Source organism: Python bivittatus, unplaced genomic scaffold (assembly GCF_059951505.1).
Source record: "Python bivittatus isolate LINGU-HERP-01145 unplaced genomic scaffold, Pbiv_v1 ctg000330_np1212, whole genome shotgun sequence".
In the NCBI taxonomy this organism is placed as follows: Eukaryota; Metazoa; Chordata; class Lepidosauria; order Squamata; family Pythonidae; genus Python; species Python bivittatus.
Window position 1 is genome coordinate 53,771,737 of NW_028277058.1, and position 20,646 is coordinate 53,792,382.

General features: G+C 39.6%; 1 long non-coding RNA gene across 1 annotated transcript in view; it reads left to right on the forward strand.

Annotated features, from left to right (window-relative positions):
* The first annotated feature begins 7,012 nt into the window (after window positions 1-7,012).
* The window catches only part of LOC148215977 (uncharacterized), a 28,402-nt gene continuing 14,768 nt past the window's right edge, over window positions 7,013-20,646 (forward strand). The window contains exons 1-4 of the long non-coding RNA XR_015796335.1: window positions 7,013-7,136; window positions 10,834-10,982; window positions 18,938-19,049; window positions 20,050-20,209. This is a non-coding gene — a long non-coding RNA (uncharacterized LOC148215977). The remainder of the gene's footprint in view (window positions 7,137-10,833; window positions 10,983-18,937; window positions 19,050-20,049; window positions 20,210-20,646) is intronic.

Genomic DNA, 20,646 nt, shown 5'->3' on the forward strand with positions numbered 1-20,646 from the left:
GCTCCCATCATCCCAGATGGATGCATATGATTACATATTCCCTCATCCCCAGAAAATATTGTAGAAGATGTAACTTTTCTTCCTTTGGCTGGTTAGGGTTTTTCGATAACTTGATTGGTGCTACTTGGAACCAATCTTTTCAGTTTTGGGGTGGGGGGATTGATAGGTATGTGATCCAGAAAGGGCTCCAGATATAAATATTTTAATCATACCTCTACCATTGAAAATCTTTTGTTGACCAACATTTAAAAAAAAATACATGGCAGCAGATTCTAGGAACATCTGATCAAGACCCAAGTAAATGACAAATTTAAGCAGAAACAGCAAATCCAGAGAAACAAAAATATGATTTAAAAAAAAAACCCATGGCGTCTAAAAGCCATCAACTTTATCTATATCAGAAGAATAGATAAAGCAAGGACATTTATTGGAAAATATTTATGCCAGGAGGATGGGAAACTTGCAACTGAAGGCAAGTGAGTTGTGATGAAGGAATTTTGGCAGGGCTGATGTGGAAGATGATAAGCTTTTAGAGAACTGACAACTCTGAGATGGTGTGGTAGTGGGGGAAAATCTACCATTCACAACAAGAACAACTCAGCCCTTCCCTCCTCCAGTCAACAAACTCACTGTTGAGTGTTAGCAGCACAGGATGGTTGGATCTTTTATGTGATACTGTGAAGAAATCTGGTAAACTAGATGTTAGACCATTGTAGACAGATACAATTTACCTGCATCTCTGTTTTTTTCATCTTCTGTATCATCCAAGACAGTAAAAACTGCCACGAAGACTGAGATAAAAGTTCCTAGAAAGGTTCCATTTCCACAGGTCCTCTCTAGGTTGTCTCAGCAAATGGCTTTTATAAATGGGATGTGCAATTTTGTTTGGGCCTCAAAATTAAGTGGTGCAAACAGGGAATACTCTTAAGATTGCAAAATGGGGCAGACTACAATCTGTGAGTCACAGTTGCTCACATTTATAGGCGATAAATGCTGATAAGGCTCACTGCTTAGTTTAAGGAAGTTTCAGATACAGCATCTTGGAAGCAAAACTGGGCAATCTACACACCCTTCCAGCCAATTAAACAGATTGTGCCTAGAGTACAATGGAGGAGCTCCTTGAATTGATACTTTAGCTTCAAGGAATATGACCCACTATAGGCTCTTCCTCATGGCTGCATTAATGTGTATTCCTCCTGTCCTTAAGTTAGCAGAAAAATATCCCAGCATAGTTTGCATTGTCTCCATGGCCAAGCTGTAACCTAGCTAAGCAATGAGGTTTGAAAATGGCCCTTCTTGTGAGACAATTTAAGAGCAATGAAGGGTAGATGGTTGGGTGGTTGGTGTCCTCTGAGTTTCCTTCTCTTCCTGCAGATGTTTCATTGTCAGGCTAGGTAACATCTTCAGGTGGGTGGAGGAATGAATTTTGCTGACTGTTAATGTGTAATCGCTTGTCCCCATATAAAAAGCCAGCAAACTCTACTCCCCCATGCACTGATGATGTATGGTAATGAAATGTCTGCAGGAAGAGAAGCACAGCAAAAAACCAACCATGCAAGCCTGAGCTACATATATTCTCCACTATGAGAAAAGGTGGATTTCCTTGACTTTGCACTTCCTCTCCCACCTAGAGTCATTATCTGATGGGGAACCCCCCCCCCCAACTGCTCACCTTAAAATATGGTAATGCAGGCCTGGACGATTCTGAGTGAATATCTGAGATGGAGGCTTTAGCTACCTTTCAATGTGCCCAAGTGATAGATTGTTGGGGTGGAGATACTACAGTGGTCACTTGTGCTATTTCTGAACATGGATCTACCAGACTTCTGGAAGATTGGCATACACATATAAAAAACACCTAGTTGATAGGTCATTTGGGTGGAGGTTGTGTGTGGGGTAAAATAGGAGCAGGTTTGCATGGCACATCAAAAATGCTCTATTCTGCTTCATCCTGAGCCTATCCTCTACCTAACCAACCTGACAGCTGAGCTATTTTTGGACACAGATTTATGGTCTTCCAGTCACTTGGTCTAGATGCAGAAATTGGCAGTTGTCTTGTCAGTTTCACTTCGGCTTCCAAATACAGTATCCCAAATGGATGAAAGCTGCAAAGACCCATGACCAGGAGTACCAATGAACATCTCATGGAGTGTATAATAAAATAGTTGAAATTACTGTCATGAAAAATCTCTTGTTAGCAGAAACAGTAGAAAACCTATAGAGAACTCATCTGGAACAAAACCAGCAACACACAACTAGCAGAACCCAGCTCACTTTTAAATCAATATTCTTTGTGGTCAGTGCTAACCCTGGTCTACTGCTAGACCAATATATGTACTGTAAGGAGCCCCTTTAATGCCTGAAGGATGATTTGCCAAGTTCTAGTCAGATGTTACAGAGGCAAATGTCTCTGCAGCAGCAGAAGTGTCTGATTTCTCCCGAAGATCAAGGCCATGGAGGTTAGTGCCTAGAAGCTAGAGGGGATTCCAGACTTTGCCATAACCAGCATTGTCAACACATTGTATAGTTGTGTCAGGAGAAGAGGTAAAACACTAAACTGGAAGAGCTAAAGACAAATATAACTGCCTCTGGCTGGGGATGGTTAGCGGGACATCTTTGTGCTATGGTTAGCAGGACATGAGGATGAGCGCTATGCAGTATGTGCATCTTGCCTTTGCTTCCATAATAGTAGTGAGGGCTTTCACCATTAGAATAGGTCTCAAATCTTACTCTTTGGGGATTCTTTAGATTTGTTAGACTCCGAGTATGACAATATTGTACATTAGCATCTGAAAAATGAGATGGTAATTTGTATGCATGCTATAGTTAGCCCGCAGAATTCATTGCCATATGTTATTAATAAGAGGGTATTTAAAAGATGTTAGGCAACCGGACAATCATGAAGTCCACATGTGTCAAAAAAGCACATGTATGCACAGATCCACGTACATTAAAAATATTTTCACATTTAACCTTTTCCCTCTGCTTCATCGCGTCCACAGGAAAGTCACTGTGAATGGTGTTGGTATAAACTAGATTTGGTTAGATTTCCTTTTCTCTTACCTTCTTTCCTTTACAAATGCAAATCATTCAAAGATCATTGAGAGATTTACCAATAGATCCTGAAACCCAATTTGGATGTTGATAGCTTTCTTGCAGAAACATTCCTTCATGGTCACAAGGGATGGACAGAAGGGGAAAAGTATTTTTTAAAATAACTTATACATCACAATAGTAAATCAGGAAGGTGAGAATAGGGCCAGGTAGATACCGTCTCTTGTCTTTTTTCCATCACCTCTTGTTCAATTTGACAAAAGCAAATTTGCTTTAGAAATTATTTCAAAAGTAGAAGAGAATTTTGATGAAAATCTCCTGGATGGAAGCTTATCTTAACTAAGTGGCCAAGGACTGTATGTGAATATCCTGCAATAATTCATTCAACAATTATCTCTCCAATGGTGTTCAGCCTCCCCGTTTTCCCATGCTTCCTTTAAATCCCGAGGGAAAGTATCACAAAGTAACTTCTTCTATGATGCTTTTTTAGAATGGTGCAATAGTCACCATGAAGAGGAAGAGAAATGGGGAGAGAAAGTCTTTTGCCCTTGAGACATTTGGAAAACTGTTCACCTATTATTTTGCAAGCAGTTTGGGTGAGGAATAGCCAGATGTGCCCAGTTTTAGGTAGGACACTGCCTTACTGGTTTCTCAAGAACATTGCCACTGTGCTAAAGTTGAACACACTGTACAGGCCGTGTATCTCAGGGAGATTTGTAGTGGTCAACCAGCTTGTCCTCCATTTCTGTGAGTCACATGTACGTATGTCCCATGATTGCTTTTAGTGGAACAGTCTGTAACTCTTGGCAAATGTACTTATGTCAGCCCTTCAAGGTAGACCGGACTAGGAAACCAGAGTTATGAATGCTAATACTACTTTTATTATAGGGTTATAGTAACAGAACCTTGCCAGTCTGAATGTGCTTCCCGCCTCTCTCTCTTTATCTTTAAGAAAACTAGGGAGGGTCAAGTCTGACATGCTTCTCAAATTACATTTCTGCTTTGGACTCAAATTTCTTTTATCTAATTGTGGTCTTGGTTGTGGCTCTTCCTCCTGTTCCTCAAGGTTATTCTTACAGCCCATTACAACTTGGAACTGTAGATGAAGTTGTGGTTGAAGGCTGTTTATTTCAACTGATTGCATGGCATTTTCTTTTCAGGATATATCCATTTCTTTACATCTCATATCCAGCGTCTCTGCTGTACGCTTTGTGGATAGAGTGGGGAAGATTTTTTTGCCTTGAAGTCATGACATATAAAACTTTGCTAGTCTTCACTATGCCACGGGTCTTTTTGTTGCTTCAGCTGCCACAACCAGCACAACAAAACCTTTAGAGCTGACAAGGAAGTAAATGCCACTGAGCGAAGGACTAAGCTGTGTTTCACAACTAAGCATTCTTAGCACACTTGGTTGGATTCATGACGTCATCCAGCATTCATACCATGTCATCCAGCATGACTTTATTGTAGTTAAAAAAAAAAAATTGTCAATCTTCATCAAGGCAGTTTGCTAAAAGGCAGATGGAAGAGACACCATTGTCAGAGAATGAGCAAAGATTTGTTTATTTGTGTGTGCTTGTCAGAAAACTAATTTGTGCATCACTTTGCTATGTATCTGACTAGGATAAACCCAACACATCACCATGTGAACTTGAAACCATTTATAACAGCCTTTTCTTACTCAACACTCTCCAAATGAGTTTGAACACAGCTTCCAGAATGATCAGCCAATTAAACTGTTCCTGTCCTGCTGTTAAAATCAGGCATAGACTTCTGTTATTTCAGTCTCTTGACTATCTGCATTCCAGAACTTACATACAGACATGCAGACGTACTTTTCCTAACCCTAATCCTATCCCTCACTCTAAACTTAACCCTATCCCTATTTTGTTTGATTCCATCATTCCCTGGTAGCATGCTACTTATTTGCACTGCATTAAATATTTGTGCAAGAGGAAGCAACCAGGAAACTTCATAACTCTGCTCTGCACATAAGAAGAAGACTTTTCTAGGCAGAAAAGCCATGTAACCAGAGCAAGGTCAAGGGCCAAGAGTCTCCTCCAGCCCAAGAAAGGGAGGTTTTGGCAGACCACTTTGGAGGAGACAAAATGGGAAAAGTATGGGATTATCAATTGGGCAATGTATGTTAACTTTGGAAGTTAACATACATTGCCCAATGAATTGATGATATATTCCCACGGGAAAACCAGACATTTAGCCTGGTGAACCTGGATTCTATACAGCACAAAATTAATATGCTGTCTTCAGCAGGACAGAGCTTTCTATCTGCTTTGGGCAATCAGGGGAAAAATCAGGTGGAAGGCAAAGCTGTAATAGGACACTTATCTCTGCCATTCAGAATGACTTAGGAATGAGAATAAGGTCTTCCCAGGGCGCCAGTAGGAAATTAGGAATGGACATGGGGTCACTCCAAATGACAGCAAGGTTTGACTTGAATCTTGTGGTTGGCATTCATCTCTTGTTTAAGACCAGGGTAGGGGCCTTTTGTTTCAGAAGTGACATACATCATCCATAGTTGAGACCACACACTAAATGTTTGCACATTCTCCATCTCATATATACGTACATTATTTATAACTCTACCTGAATCTCCTTTTGAGATTATTTTGACAAGGGCTTCAGACGTTTACATACAGTTTTAATAGTATGATCGTTACAGCTAAAATATTAATCAGTTTGGACAAAGCTGGAATTCAGAACCCAGCTGGCTCATTTGGAGAGATGCAAACTTTATCCAAAGTGAAATATATATTTTTATGAAGTAACTTGAATTGGCTTCAGATAGGCTTTGTAGATTCAGAAAGACACAGTCACTCCAAAATGTTTGTCTTCTTCCATACTTTTCCTAAAAAGAAAACATAAAGGGAGGAAGGAAAAGAAACTGAAAGACGGATGATACAGTTTTTTAAAATTGATGCATATTTCATCCAATTACTCCAAAAATGAAAAAGATGATATAGGAGATTCCTTACAAAAACCCAAACTCTCAGATGTTGGGCTTCAATTACACACCCAAACAAATCCACCATACTGATCAGAATTGCACACTCACAAACAAACCTACACAGGAGGTGTAGTATCCCTAAATCTTTTCTCCAATTCTAATGAGTCACATGAAAAAAAATGAAAGCTGTAGGGTAATATAGCTTTTATAGACTAAGGTGAGATCTTATCCACAGGTGCCCTCTCCTCCTGTCAATTTATTCTTGTGTTCTCCTCTGTTCTTTTTCTTTCTCTATTCCCTTCTATAGTTTTCCTCTCTCCCTACCTCTTCCTTTTTCTCTATTTTTCCTTCCCATTTTTGCCAGGCAGCCCCACTGGCGCCTGGCTATATAATAGAAAGAAGCTACAGTTAAGCTAGAAACTTTTGTTTCTGCAGACAGCCTTTAGAGACCTTATCAGAAACTCTGGGAAGTCAAAATCAATTCTTGCCGTATAATCTGCCCAAAAGTTTAAAGTAATTAAGCATTGGTGCATCCGAAGACTCTGGATCTTCTTCCCATAGTCTTTCTCTAATTCTGCCATTGATAGGTCAACTTGATGTGTGAGACACATTTGTTGTAGCTCAACAGGGGATTCTGGGTATCTAATTCTCCACCTGCCACTCCTTAACCCATCATCAAGAAGGTGGATAAGTGCTCAAAGTGAGTGATGGCATCCAAAAGCTTCTTCTCTCCTTCCCCACCCACAAATAGTCTACAAGGGCCTTGTATTTTCAAGAACGCATGACTGTTCAGGAAAACTCCTGCAAGGAGATGAAGGTTTCTGATTGACACTCAAATCCAGCTGCCTCTGGGCACCATAAGCCTCCCACTTTCAGATTGGCTTTGACTTTACAAGGGCACTGGGAACTACGTCCAAACAACTGTCACAGACATTGGTTATTTGCTGTGAGGATAAGCTCCCTGTTAAGAGTTTCACTTGGGAAAGATTTAACACCAGGAAGTTTCCACTGAGACTGGAAAGCTATAAGTGAGACGTGGACCCTGTTTGCTATTTTTGGTTTTCCTCGTTCACAAAGGAACATCCTGAAATGTCACTAAAGCCTTTATTTATACAAGGTAAGGAGCAGTTTAGTTATCATGATTAAACTTTGAGTTCTAGAATTAGACTTGGCTAGCTAGCAGTGAGCAAGTTTCTCTCGTCTCTCAGCAGGCACGGACAACTTTGGCAGGCATTTCAGGCCTGTTTTACAAGAATTCTCTCCCAGCTTGCAATGGTGGCGTCTGTGCAGGCACACTGTGAATATACATCTAATCTGGTTTTCCCCTGGGAATTGTAGTCCCCTGAGCCAGAGAGCAATTTGGAGAACAACTCCCAGACACATTCCCAAAACAAACACATATAGGAACAAGAGGTTTTGGAGAGGGAAGGGAGAGGAAAATCATAAACTGGACAAGAGAAACAACTGAGATAAGAAGCTGATTTAATGGAAGGATGCTCTTAGGCCACCGACTTCTGTAATGCAAGGAAATTAATGAAAATTTCATTTAAAAGGATATGGGGGAAGGTTAACATCTAGCACATGTCAACAGGAATCTGAATTTTGTTATTCCCGTGTAATTTATTGTGGTTTTATTAGTGTATTATTTGCCTTTTGATCTCATACTGTATTTGTTTAATTATTGGTTAGAAGTGGATGTTGTCAATCACTGGGAATTTCATCAGAGTGCAATGGTCTATAGGTATTATAAAACCACAATCACGACCATAATCTTAAGAATATGTTCATGGCAATCACTGAGAATTGTACTGAGGATGAGACACTGAGGGAATATTTATATTTGAGCATATCTTGTGGATGTGGGCAGAATCTTACCTTACAGTCCTAGCTGGGAAAAATAATACAGCACGGGGTCATTTCATGGTCTCCAGACAAATTAAACTGGACAATATTAATACTATAAGCTAGAAAATTACAACTTTGCCAATATTGCAGTGTTACAGTTGCCCAGTAAGGCCTACTCAACCACATTCTTCCATATATTTTCAATTAGAACTTTCAGAATTCCTGATAATTGGCCTTAAGTCACCTGCCAATTCCTATCAAATACGTTCAGGAGAACAAGTACCATGACCACTAACCAGGCCTCCCTGGTCAGGATTAGGACTTGTCTGTAAATCATAGAGTTCTTGATACTTCCAGAGGCTTAACTCTTCTGTTAAGTTAAGAGAAAAGTTAACTCCTTGGCTTAACTCTTAGACATAACTAGGCTTGACTAGAATCTTGGATTGCAAAAAAGAATTAAACCATGCACAAGGACTGTCTACTGCTAATGCCAAAATATAAAAGATTTTTATTCTCTCATGGATTCCAACTCAGGGCTTCTTCCACCTGCCCTACAAATTTGATGGAAACCTGCTGAGATGTTTGGTAGCCTTGAAGCCAAGAGTCAAAAGTTGTTGAATATTGACATAACATCCATCTCTGGACTGGAAATTGCTGTTTCCTATCTTGCCCACCTTACCTGCCTTAACCCTTACAACCACCGTGATCTGAATAGTTTAGAATGAGGGTAGGGCCTCACCTGCAAGGCCTTAACTGCCATCTTGCCTATTTTGACCTCACCCACTGCCATTACTGCCCCTAGTCAATACCTGACTCTTATACATCTGCTGGAACTCCCAGAGAATTCACCAAAACATGCTATGTTCTTTTTCTTTCTTATTTTGAAAATATTTTAGAGTCAGGAAGGGGGAAGCTGAGTATGTATATAGTGACAGATGTTCGCATCATGGTTTTAATTTTCAAAACAGAGGATTTCCCTCTGCAACAAAATGATGTTCATTCCCAAGTACGACATAGCTGTCTAAAGGGCCTGTTTATAAAATCTATTAAGTTCAGTTTAAACAAAAAACTAGCTGATTTGAAAAGGGCAAGGAAAGGATAGGTACAAATTAACTTCCTTCCTTCCTTCCTTCCTTCCTTCCTTCCTTCCTTCCTTCCTTCCTTCCTTCCTTCCTTCCTTCCTTCCTTCCTTCCTCACTTGTTCTAAGGTCTTAATGTAACTGGAAAGATTCTTTTCTCTCACCCCAAGCAATTACTTTCAAGCACAATAAATAAATAAATAAATAAATAAATAAATAAATAAATAAATAAATAAATAGGTCCCATCACAAATCTCTCCTTTATCTCTTTTGGCTCCAAGGTCTTACATCTTCTCACATGGTCACTTTTTATGTCATTAATAGCATTTGACTTCAGGACAGGATCGTCTTGTCTTACATCAGATGGAAAGAAACATTTCCAACTGCCTATTCCCTTGGAATCTCTCTCAGATCTAATCCCAGAAGAGTTTCGGTCTGGATGCCAAAAAATCATGAAATATTTATATATCAGATTTTATTTACAAATGCTGGTTTCCTGTGAGAAATACCAACTGATGCCAGATGCTGTTCAGGAGATGGCTGTGAGCTTAAGCTGATGAGCAGAAATGGCAACGTTTATAATATGCATTTCTCAAGTCCCATTTTGTAGAGACAGAGAGAAAAAAAATGTAGCACGATATTTGGGAACTGTTTATGAAGCAAAAAAATGTGACTCTTAACTACTCCAAATGATAGAATTTATTTTTCTCCAGATTGGCATTTTTTTCCTTAGTTAAATGTTGACTGTATGTTATAATCATTGGACAGAATGTAAATTCTGCATTTACAGGTGTTTTGTGTAGCTTGGTGGTTAGCTGCCACCAACTAGGGCAGTGTTGTCCAAACTTGTCCACTTTAAGATGAGTGGACTTCAACTCCCAGAATTCCCCAGCCAGTATGAGGAAGTGTGCACTGTCCTTCTGGTATCAGATTCTCAAGAAATTAGGACAGGCATTACCCCCAAAAAGACAACCCATGACCTGTTGTGTCACCGTTTTAGAGATATTTCCTTCCCTAAACAGATCAACAGAATGACCATGGGCGGACAAAAAAGCAGTGGGAACGGGAGTGATTTCCAACTTCCTGCCCGCTTCCCCATTGACTTTGCTTGTGGGAAGCGGGCAGGGAGCATCAGAAATCATGATCACGTGACTGTGGCAGACTGCGGCGGCTTGGTGGCGCATCAGCGGCCACAAGTTTACCAATACAACTGGTGTGAAGATCAGTGAAATTTCAGTTACACAGGAATAATGGGTCCCAGATTTTGTACGCATTCTTTAAGTTAGCTGATTTGAGGTACCTTCATTCAAAAACTGTTGTGCTATGATGCACTGTTTTGGCTAATTGAAGGTTACAGACAGACAAACAGACAGGAGAGTTTTATTATATACAGATGGCACATTCCAGTCCCATTTTCCTGAGAATATACACATACATAGACATCACATTATTCCCTTTTGGGGTAAGTCACATAATTCCATTTATCTTCATAGGTATGCATTTTGAGGTGTAGGTTGTGTTAGGGACCAATTTCTAATGGCACTTTCTAAAATATATTTCAGTTAAATCTTAGATTGTTTTAATAAGGTTGCTTTAAGTTATTAAATCATATTGGATGCCGTTCATTACTGAAAAGTCAGAATATACATTCTGTCTCCCACCTGACCCCCCACATTGTGAAGAATTGTGCATTTATATTCCTGTATAGGGGATTTTATGTACGTGATAAAAATATATAGGTGTTTTAAATCTTTGGGCAGGAAGTTTGCAAGTCATTGGTCATTCTATTTCTTTGGTTCCTCTGTTGCATGCTTTTTTCTTAAATGAGAGTAGGAAGAGGAGCAAAAATGTATATTGTATAATGATGGTGAGTTCCACTGTCTCTTGCAGTAAAACATTAGCTTACAAAAGTTTAGGAATTTGTCGTCGTATATTAAGCGCGATGAAGCAAATCCAGAAAGACAGAAGATCTGGGAAGACAAATGAATTAGGAAAGTTCCCTTCCTTTTTGCATGAAGACAGCAGCAATATCAGTGATGGTAAGTTGGAAATGTACAAAAATGTGCATATTGTTCAGTTAACAGACTTTGTAAGACATCGCATTTCATCATATGGGTGTGAAAAAAAAGGCTCCCTTTTTCTTTCTTTTTTGATTTCTTTTCTTGTTTTGTGTGTTTTAATTGATGGTTTCCTGCTGAGTCAAGCCTTATGGCACTTCTATTGTTTTATACATTTTTCAGCTTTGATACACTGGTTGTTGTGACATAGATTGACTGCGTTCATAGTTGTGCTTACAACACTAGCTGCTCTTCCCAGATTAGTGGCTTATCCTGCACCACTTTCTGGAAGAGCCATGTAACCACAATTCATGATCGTACCAGAAACTGGTGGAGAGGAACACTGCAAATATCCAGGCCCTTCCATAAGTTCACCAGTCTTGTATAAAGTTAACCTAAGGTTGAAGAGATCCTTTCTAAATATTTTTTTAAAAAGCTCATTCCCTTTCTACCCCCATTCAGTCTGATGAATATTTTTGGAGATTTTTTTTTTTTAATTCTTAGAAAAATGTGTTAGGACAGACATTTGTCCCCAAACCTTGATAGATAAATGGAACAAAGAAAGGCTAACACTTTAGAAGAGAAAGGGAAGATTTTTAAAGTTTTAGACAGACCTGAACAGCTGTCTGAAACAGGATGAATTTTAACAGAGAGGAATGCAGGTCTTACATCTGGGGAGAAACATGAAAGACACAACTATAGGATTGGGGGACAGGGCAGGGGTGATGGTGGTGGAGACTTGGCTTTGGCAGTAGTACTCGTGAAAAGAACCTGGAGGTTCTAGGAGATCACAAGTTGAACTTGAGCCAACAGAATGATGCAGTTGATAAAAAAGGTGAATGCTATTTGGGGATGCATAATTTAGGTTGTATAGACTGCAGATCATGAGATGTAATTATTCCACTCTACTCTGTCTTGTTCAGGCCTCAGTTGGAATATAGGGTGCAGTTCTGGTCACTATTGTCTAAAAAGGACGTTGACAAACTGGAATGAGTTCAGAGGAGGGCTATAAGATGGTGAGGGCTCTGGACACCAAGCGCTATGTACTGTAACAAGGAAAAGATCTGGATATTTTAGCCTACAGAAAAGACAACTGAGAGGAGATATAATAGACATCTTCAGATATCTGAAGGGTGTCATTTAGAGAAAGGAGTGACTTGTTCTCTGTCATTCCAGAGGGCAAAATCAGGACCTATGGCTTGAAACTATAGAGAAGTAGATTCAGGTTAGATTTTAGGAGGAATCTCCTAATGGTATTTGCTGTCAACCAGAGGAACAAATTCTCTCATGAACTAGCATGTTCCCCTTCAAGTGAAGGTCTTCAAACAAAGGCTCAATAAATCTCTCTGAAATACTTTAGTAGATCCTGCACTGAGCAGAGGTGAAATAGTTGGCCTGTGAGGAACCTTCCAACTCTATGATTCTAAAAACCCGAAAAGAAATAAAGTAGAAGAAACATTTATTATCCTAAAATAGCCCAATAGAGGCTTCATTTGCTCAATGGCTCCAAAGTTATTTGGGGTGGGAATGGAAAATGTTCAGGGGAAGGGATAACATGGAATAATTAGAATCCTGAACAGTACATTACAAGTCCTACTTTTAGTTCTCCATGTTGCCTATTTAAGTTAAAAATGAGGTTGGGGAATCGTTCTGCAATGAAGCCTTACAACAAAGTACAAGAAGTTCTCAAATACTTGTTGAACATGAACAAAAAACATTTCCTGCATTCTTATAGCAACCCAGTATTTACTTTGCCAATTAATGAATCACCAATGGCACCACAATATATTTATGGAGATCAGCAGACTGGGGTGTGGGGGAAAGTGGTCTTTATATTCTGGCAGTATTTTTTTTTAAAATAAAGCACATATTTTGATAGAACGTTTGGTCTTGTGGTTAAAAAGATAGATGAAGCTGTGTTTCAGATAATAGCTAAGGTCAGGCTATAGAGGCAAAAGAAGTTAGGGTTGCTGAGAGCAGCAAGGATTAGAACTTAAATCAGGCTGAAGCCCAAGTTCAGAGCACTAAACAAGGATCAAAGCTTATATATAGCAGGTACATAGCAAAAACTGGCCAAGGTCAAAAGCTAAAGCAGCTATAAAATATTTGGATACACAGAAGCAGGATGTAATCATGATCAGAAGAAAGAATAAAGAAAAGGGAGTAAAATCCAGGCTAGACTTCAACAATGTGCTATGTTAAATCATAGATTCAAAATGTGGGAAGCCATCATTGAGACTGTCAAGTCCAACCCCCTATTCAGTGCAGGAATCCAAATGCCTGGCTGTTCTCCTCTTCCACCCATTTGTTGAAGGGGAGCCTCCACTTGTCATGGTAATGGGGTTCACTGTTGAACTGTTCTTCCTGTTCCACTGGCTATCCTAGCTGAGAGGAACACTAGATCTGGGGAGGCTGAACTTGGCAGTAGTCTTCAGAGTAGAGATGGAGAACTGGATTTGGTCCAAGGCTGGATAAAAATCCCATCTCACCTTATGGGCTAGCTGATTTCAGGGGCAGCACTTGGGGGAAGGGAGCCCCATCCTGAGCAGAAATGCCATGCCATGAATCATGAGTTTTGTCTATGCATGCAGTGGTAAATGGCAAATGGAGGAAGCCTTGCTCTGTTCTAGAGGCTCATATGAAGCCCATCTCTGCTCCATCATAGGTTGTTAGAGCAGAGTTTTGCAGCTTCAACCTTGCCTGTCTTTTTGCCTTTAAGAAACTGCTTGTACTGTATCAGAAGCGCCAATTTTGCACCTTCTGCCACAGATCAACGAGAGTATAGAACTTGAGACTTTCCAAATGTTGCTCAGCTAACGCTCTCAATAAGCCTAACCACACAGCCAGTGGTGAGAAATGCTGGGTGTTACAGTTCAGCAACATTTGGAGGGCCATAGATTAGGAGATGCCTTGTACTTTGTACATGATAATTAAACCTCATTCTATCAACAGTAAAAATAACATACAAATCATTTGAATATATATCAAGGTAAAAGGAGGAAATTATCCAGAAAGAGGAACATAAGATAGCAATAAAATGTTGAGGAAACTCCTCAAATAAAATGTAATGGTAAGTAAGAAAGACCTTGAGAGACGGGGCGAAGAGATGCTTCATGGGGAACAGTCAGATAAGAGAGGGCATAGCCTACAGCTGCATAAAGGGTGGAGAAAGAGGCTCAGAAGCGACCCTCTCTAACTTCTCAGACTGTAAAGGAGATAGCAGGAGAATTGTACTTTCAGACTTGCAAGATTCTGTTAATGTAGACTTGCAATAAAGTAGAATGAGCTCATCTGGTCATGTTTCCTGTCCAGTCTATCTGAGATAAAATAAACCCAGGATAAAATCCAGCTCAATTAGAGCTACCGGATCTGGGCTAGAAACATCTGGACAAACTAGATGGGGACAAAGAGTCCATTTTCTTTATGTGTTTGCAGCCATCTAGTGGTTGGCTGGATTTTTGCAGCTTTGATCTGGTAGCCTTTGTTCAGTCATAAACTGAATGAGAATCAAACAGCATTAGAAACTGTTTATATGGCATCTTTCTGTAACAGTGGCCCAACTGAAACGTAGTGATTTATTGACTGTAAAATACAACTCCAACTGGTGGAGCATCTCATTCGCATGGAAGGCATTTGGCACAAGAACAATCACAGCCAGAGTCTGCCAATTGTCTACATCATTCCATTTCTGCAGAGAGCATTTTATTTAATCCTCTCTTTTAAAGATATCACATAATGATGACAATAAAGCAAGTCCATTTTCATTTCAACACTTGGGGATTGGCAAGTGGATTAAAAAGAGAGGCAACTGGGGACTGAATTTGGACAACTGAGTATCATTCATTACAAAGCATCCTGCAATCAACAAGAAGTTTTCGTTCAAGTTGCACCCGTTGAAGCAATAATAAAAAGTGCAGTAAGTGAGAAAATAAATATGGGGCAGATTACATTACACCATTATTAGTTCTCTGTCATTGCCTATTAAAATTCTGAGGCATAGTTCCTCTGCAATAGAGCAAAATTGGTAGGAACAAAAACAGGAAAGTATTTATGCTAATATGAGAGAATTTGCCCTCAAGGGAAAATTGGTTGAATTACACCATCAGATACTTGCTCAAAGGCAGCTGTGAGAAGAAGAGAGTTAAATCTAATTTACCATAAAGGCGGAATGAATATGAATACACACAAACACACACATACACGCACGCATGCATGGTGTTGTTATTTAAATCTACATCTACAGCCACAACCACAACCACATCTGCATCATCACCCATAGCCACGTGCACATCTACATCAACATCTGCATTAACATGACCATGACCATCAATCTCCATCTCCATCCCCACCCCCAGCCACATGTACGTCTACACCTACGTCTACATCCACATCACCATTACTATCTCAGCCACAGCCACGTGCACATCTGTACCTACACCCACATCTACAGCCGCATCACAGTCATGATCCATTGTCAGAGCCAGGTGCACATCGACATCTGCAAGCACAGTATTTCCAGACAATAGTATAACTAAGAAATAAGCACACAGATAAAGCCATTCATCTTTTTCACTGTACGAGGAAAAAGAGAATAGGGGCCACCCCAGAGCAATGATCCCAAACCGCTGATGATCTGAATCTAGATTTTTCATTGGTAAGAATGCAAAGTTCTACCCAATTCTTGTCATTTCTGAAGACTCTCAAAGTTCAGTTTCAGCTTACTTTCTAGATAGGCCCTCAGTAAATGGAACAGGTACTGTAAATATTGCAGAAGCTATTGGGGAACAAAAAGTCTTTCTTATTTGGGGCTCCACTTGATAATTTGGGGCTTTCGTCTCAGTAATAACTCTCCGGCACAAGGATGTCCTGAAGCTTCTCCCGAAGAAACAAAGGTGGGGCACAATTTATGGTTGTTGGCTATGCATGCCATATTGCATGTCTAGCAGCAAAACATGGGGCAAAAGCTTTTTTCTTTTGATCCATGATTTTTAAAAAAATAAATAAAAGTCATAAAAGTCATGAAACAGACTGCCGCTTAATGGTTACACAGTGCAAATATTCACTTTCAGAATGATTCAAAGCATCGCTTTGATTCAACAAATGGAAGTGACATTTACAATCCCTTTTTGATGTTACTGTCTGGTCTATTTGGTATCATCAGCAAATGTGGCCACCTCACTGCTCAGCCATCATTCCAGATCATTTATAAACATGGTTCATTTATAAACAATGTTATCATGTCACAAATTGTAAGTTACTCATCCCACATAGCAATGCTTTCAGAGAAGGTTGCGGGGGTGGGGGGGGAGCGCCTGACAAAAAAACAACTGAAAAATACATAGCAGCCAGAGGAAATGCATAATATGCTGATATTAGAAACACGGCTTTCAGGAAGTAGAAGAGCAGTAAGTGTCCCCAACCTCTGGTCTCATCCACAAAGCAAAATTTGCTGCATATAAAACCTTGCAGGCAGGGAAAAAGATTTTAAAGAGACTGGGTAAAGTGATCAGTGGCAATACTGAGTTGTTAGTTGTTATTTTAGAGCAGTGCTTCTCAACCTTAGCAACTTTAAGCTGTGTGGACTGGCTGGGGAATTCTGGGCGTTGAAGTCCACACAGCTTAAAGTTGCTAAGGTTGAGAAACACTGTTTTAGAGTGTGCATAAGCTTGTCAGTGACAAATATTGGTTCAACTTCAGTTTGGTCTCATTATTTGGTTGTATTCCTTGGTTGGGTCTGAATAGAAGTTGATTCTCATAGAGGCGATCCTGCTTCAGCTCCAGGCTGAAGATCTCTTCAGATCTTTGGCCAGTCCCTGGAGTTCTGGGTGGACAGCAAGGATGTAGCGCATTATCCTTCCACACGATAGCTTTCCATGACAATGGTTAACAACCAAAGGAGGCTAAGGGATAGAATGTGTTGTCTTCCTGCCTTCCTGATATGGTTAAAAGGCCAAGATTCCCTTGATCTGAGCTTAACTCCTGGGGACTGTTTGAACATGTCCATGTAGTTTTCTCGGCAAGAATACAAAAGTGGTGTCATTGTATTCTTCCAATATGCTTTTTTCAATTTGCCAGTATAAAGCTGAATTCTGAAATGCCCTACTTGTCTTTCATGGAAATCTGCTTAGGTCTGATCCTGCTTAGGGCTTTTGTATTGCCAAGGTCAGCTATGTACCACCAAGTAATTTGTGCATTTTTCTTTGAGGTTCTATTCATTGACTACTGAGACAGCATCCCATAATAATGTTGTATGTTTTTAATGATGTAATAAAGAGGCAAATGTGAAAAAGAGTACTTCCATGATTCCAGGATATAATCGACAGATATACCAGGATAGAGAAAGCTTTCCACTTGTATCATGATAGTTTAAACTAGAGGAAGTCAAGGACAAGGAAGGGCAGTTGAACAGAGTCAGGAAATGTCTTTGATGGGGTCCACTATTCTTCTAGTTTAAATAGCAACCTTTCTTTCTAAAACTGCTTTTATTTTGAATTAAAAAATTATGGTTTCATTTCAGGTGATGAAAGTGAATGATGTGCTATGTTTTATGCTCTCTGTGTGTATTTCTGTATTTCCAAATTTGCTAACAGGCTGGCTTGTGGCTTCTCAAAGGTCTCTCTTAACAATCTTCTGTTTGGATACCTGGTTCTCAAAGCACTTGAGAATTTATTTTTAATTTCTCTTGGGGGGGAAGCATTTAGCTGCTTTTCTTGTTGGAGGTAATGGAGAACATCTGGGATTGTTGTTTTCCATTCTACATCTTTCTATCACTCTGAAGCCTTCCTGACTGCCCTCATTTTCCCATTCACTGGAACTAAATTATGTTCAGTTCAAGGACTTTGTTTTGAATTGGTTTTCAATTTAGACTATCTTTTCTGGAAGATCAGATAACAAGGTAATATTGTAGGTAAATGGAAAGCAGAGCAGTCTTTAGAAATCACTGTCATCATTTAGGGCAAACTAATGCCAGACTTAATAAGGAGAGGAACAATTGTGCTAAAATGTCCCTCCAATTTCTCAAAAGTGTGAAAGGAGTGCCTGCTTGTCTACCTCTTTCTCAGAGGTCATATGACTTATTTAGAATAATCTTTAAAGGTGATCTTGAGGTTCCTTTATAGCTCGAAGTGATGGAGGATGCAAGGGCATCCATATGGGGGAGGGGGTCAAAAAAGTCAAGATGCTGGCTGTAGTCACCATTCATATTTCTAGCACTTGGAAACCTCTTTAGTTGCTCATGCATCCCAATCTGGGGGGGGGGGGAGGAGGGGGACCAATGGGAGAAGTTCTTCATGATATATTTTCTAAGGCATGGAAGCCAGGGGTTGCATGTCATTGGAAAGATTATTGTATAATGACAGACAAAACATCCACTTGTATTCCTTGGCCACCATAGTTGGGTTCACACGTGTTAAACCTGAGTAAAGAAAACACAATTGGTACATTTGCATGACATTGTTATGCTCCAACAAACTCTATTATGCCTCAATGTGATGGCTTGGGTCACAAAAGATGCTACAAATGAGTTCCCACAACACACTGAATCACATACTATTCGAACACATTTTATCTAGTCTAGCATGTTGGGCAGACCCAACCAACAGAGGCAAGAAAACTACATTCTACCCATGAGAATGACACCACAATTTTCTTCTGTAAAATAAACTTTTAAGGATTTTTTTTTTCCTCAAAGGGAATGACAATTAGTAGAAACAGGTTTTTCCTACCTGGTATTAGGGTTTGTCCCTATCACATTCTAAATTCTAAAATTGTCTCTATAGAGTAGAGACAATGAAGATAGAGCTGTCCTACTGAGGCATATCCTTCAATGCCTTCCCAAGGAAACCGGACTCTTAGACTGGTCCATTAATATATTACCAACAAACTACTTCTACATTTGCTTAATGGTTTGTTAATGTTCATACCTTCTTGTTCTTTAGGGATTTATGCTGGAAAAAACTAGTCAATAATTTTGTCCCTAAATGCCAGCAACTGAAGCTTCTAAACAACAGCCCTCCTTACATCTTCATCCTTGACTGCAACTTCCTAGAAGTTAGTAATTTATTACTATTGCACCACCATAAATTAATCAGCAACAGACGATACCAAGATGTAAAACTATTTTTAATATCAAAGGTTGTGTGTGCATGTACATGTGTGCTTCCATTTCAAAATAAATCCTTTTTGCATCACTGCTCACACGGAAAAAACGAAGGAAAAAAAAATCAGACTTATTGTAGCCTGATCCAGCTCTTCAGAAACAGGTTCATGTGTATGATCTAGTTAATCTTACCTTCAAACTTTAAGCAAAATTGCCTGTGAAAATATCTTGTGATTGGGTAAACAGTCTGCCCTTCGGCAACATGCAACCGCCTCATAATCGCCTTACGGTCATTTAACCTGGTTTGATTTAGTTAGCAAAGTAAGTCTAATACCAGATCCTACCCATTATCCAGGTATCTGAATAATATCTGGGGATGGCAGATATCATTCGGAATAGACAATGGATAGGATCACCAATATTTAATTTTTAAAAATTACTCTGGCAATGCCAAAACAATCTGTTCTTGGCAGCCAAGGACAATGCCAAGCAGAATCTGATGGAGAAGCACTGGAGCTGGGGGAAAGAGATGAAGACAGGAAAATGCATCCGATTATGGCAGAACCTGTCAAATTCAGAAATGGAATCAGCTTCTTTTTCTTTTACATGTGCTTTTTCAGCTTGGCAGTTCTCTGCTTGCAGCATCTTTATTAAATTAAATTAAATTAAATTAAATTAAATTAAATTAAATTAAATTAAATTAAATTAAATTAAATTAATTTAAATTAAGTGGCACCTTATCTTTGGAACTTATGATTTCTTGATATCCATAACTGCCCAACCAAATTCTTCCTACTCTTTCTGAAGGAATATTTTGTGCACGATCATACACATGAATGTGTTTCTGAAGAGCTGGATGTCTCTGACATGCATCTCCCCCTCTTTTTGATACCCTTGTTTTTTTTCTCATTCTCTTTTCTCATATTCTCTTTTTTCTCTTCTAAACGTCAGGCTGCAGGGGATGGACAGAGAGCTCTTACAAAAGAATTCCTCTCTTAGGGCCAGTGATAGAAATGAGATGAACAGCCACATGCGTCTCTTTGGGCCCAAGCTGCTGAGCCAAGAAACAACCAAGCTGCTCCAGGGACATTTAAGGAAGGAATCTGTAATGGTATGTGGGAAAGACCTTGGGAGACAGGGTGAAGAGATGCTGCCTAGGGAGTGGTCAGATAAGAGACAGCATAGCCCTCAGCTGGATAGTGGGCAGAGCAAGAGGCTCAGAAGGGACCGTCCCTAGTTTCTCAGGCTGTAAAGGAGATGGCAGGAAAACTGTACTTTCAGACTTGCAAGACTTTGCTAATGTAGCTTTATAATAAAGTAGAATTAGCTTATCTGGTCATGTTTCTTGTCTGGTCTACCTGGTAAGGCTGACAGAATCATATATATCTCAACTCATTTTCATGATCCAAATGCCTTTCAGATATGTTGGATCTCAGCTTCCATCAGTTCCAAGAGGCATTGCCTTTGCTGGCCATTGGTGGTAAAAGCTATAGTCCAACTCATCTTCAGAGTGGAAAATTGGGAAAATCCAACCTAGGACCTCTTTTG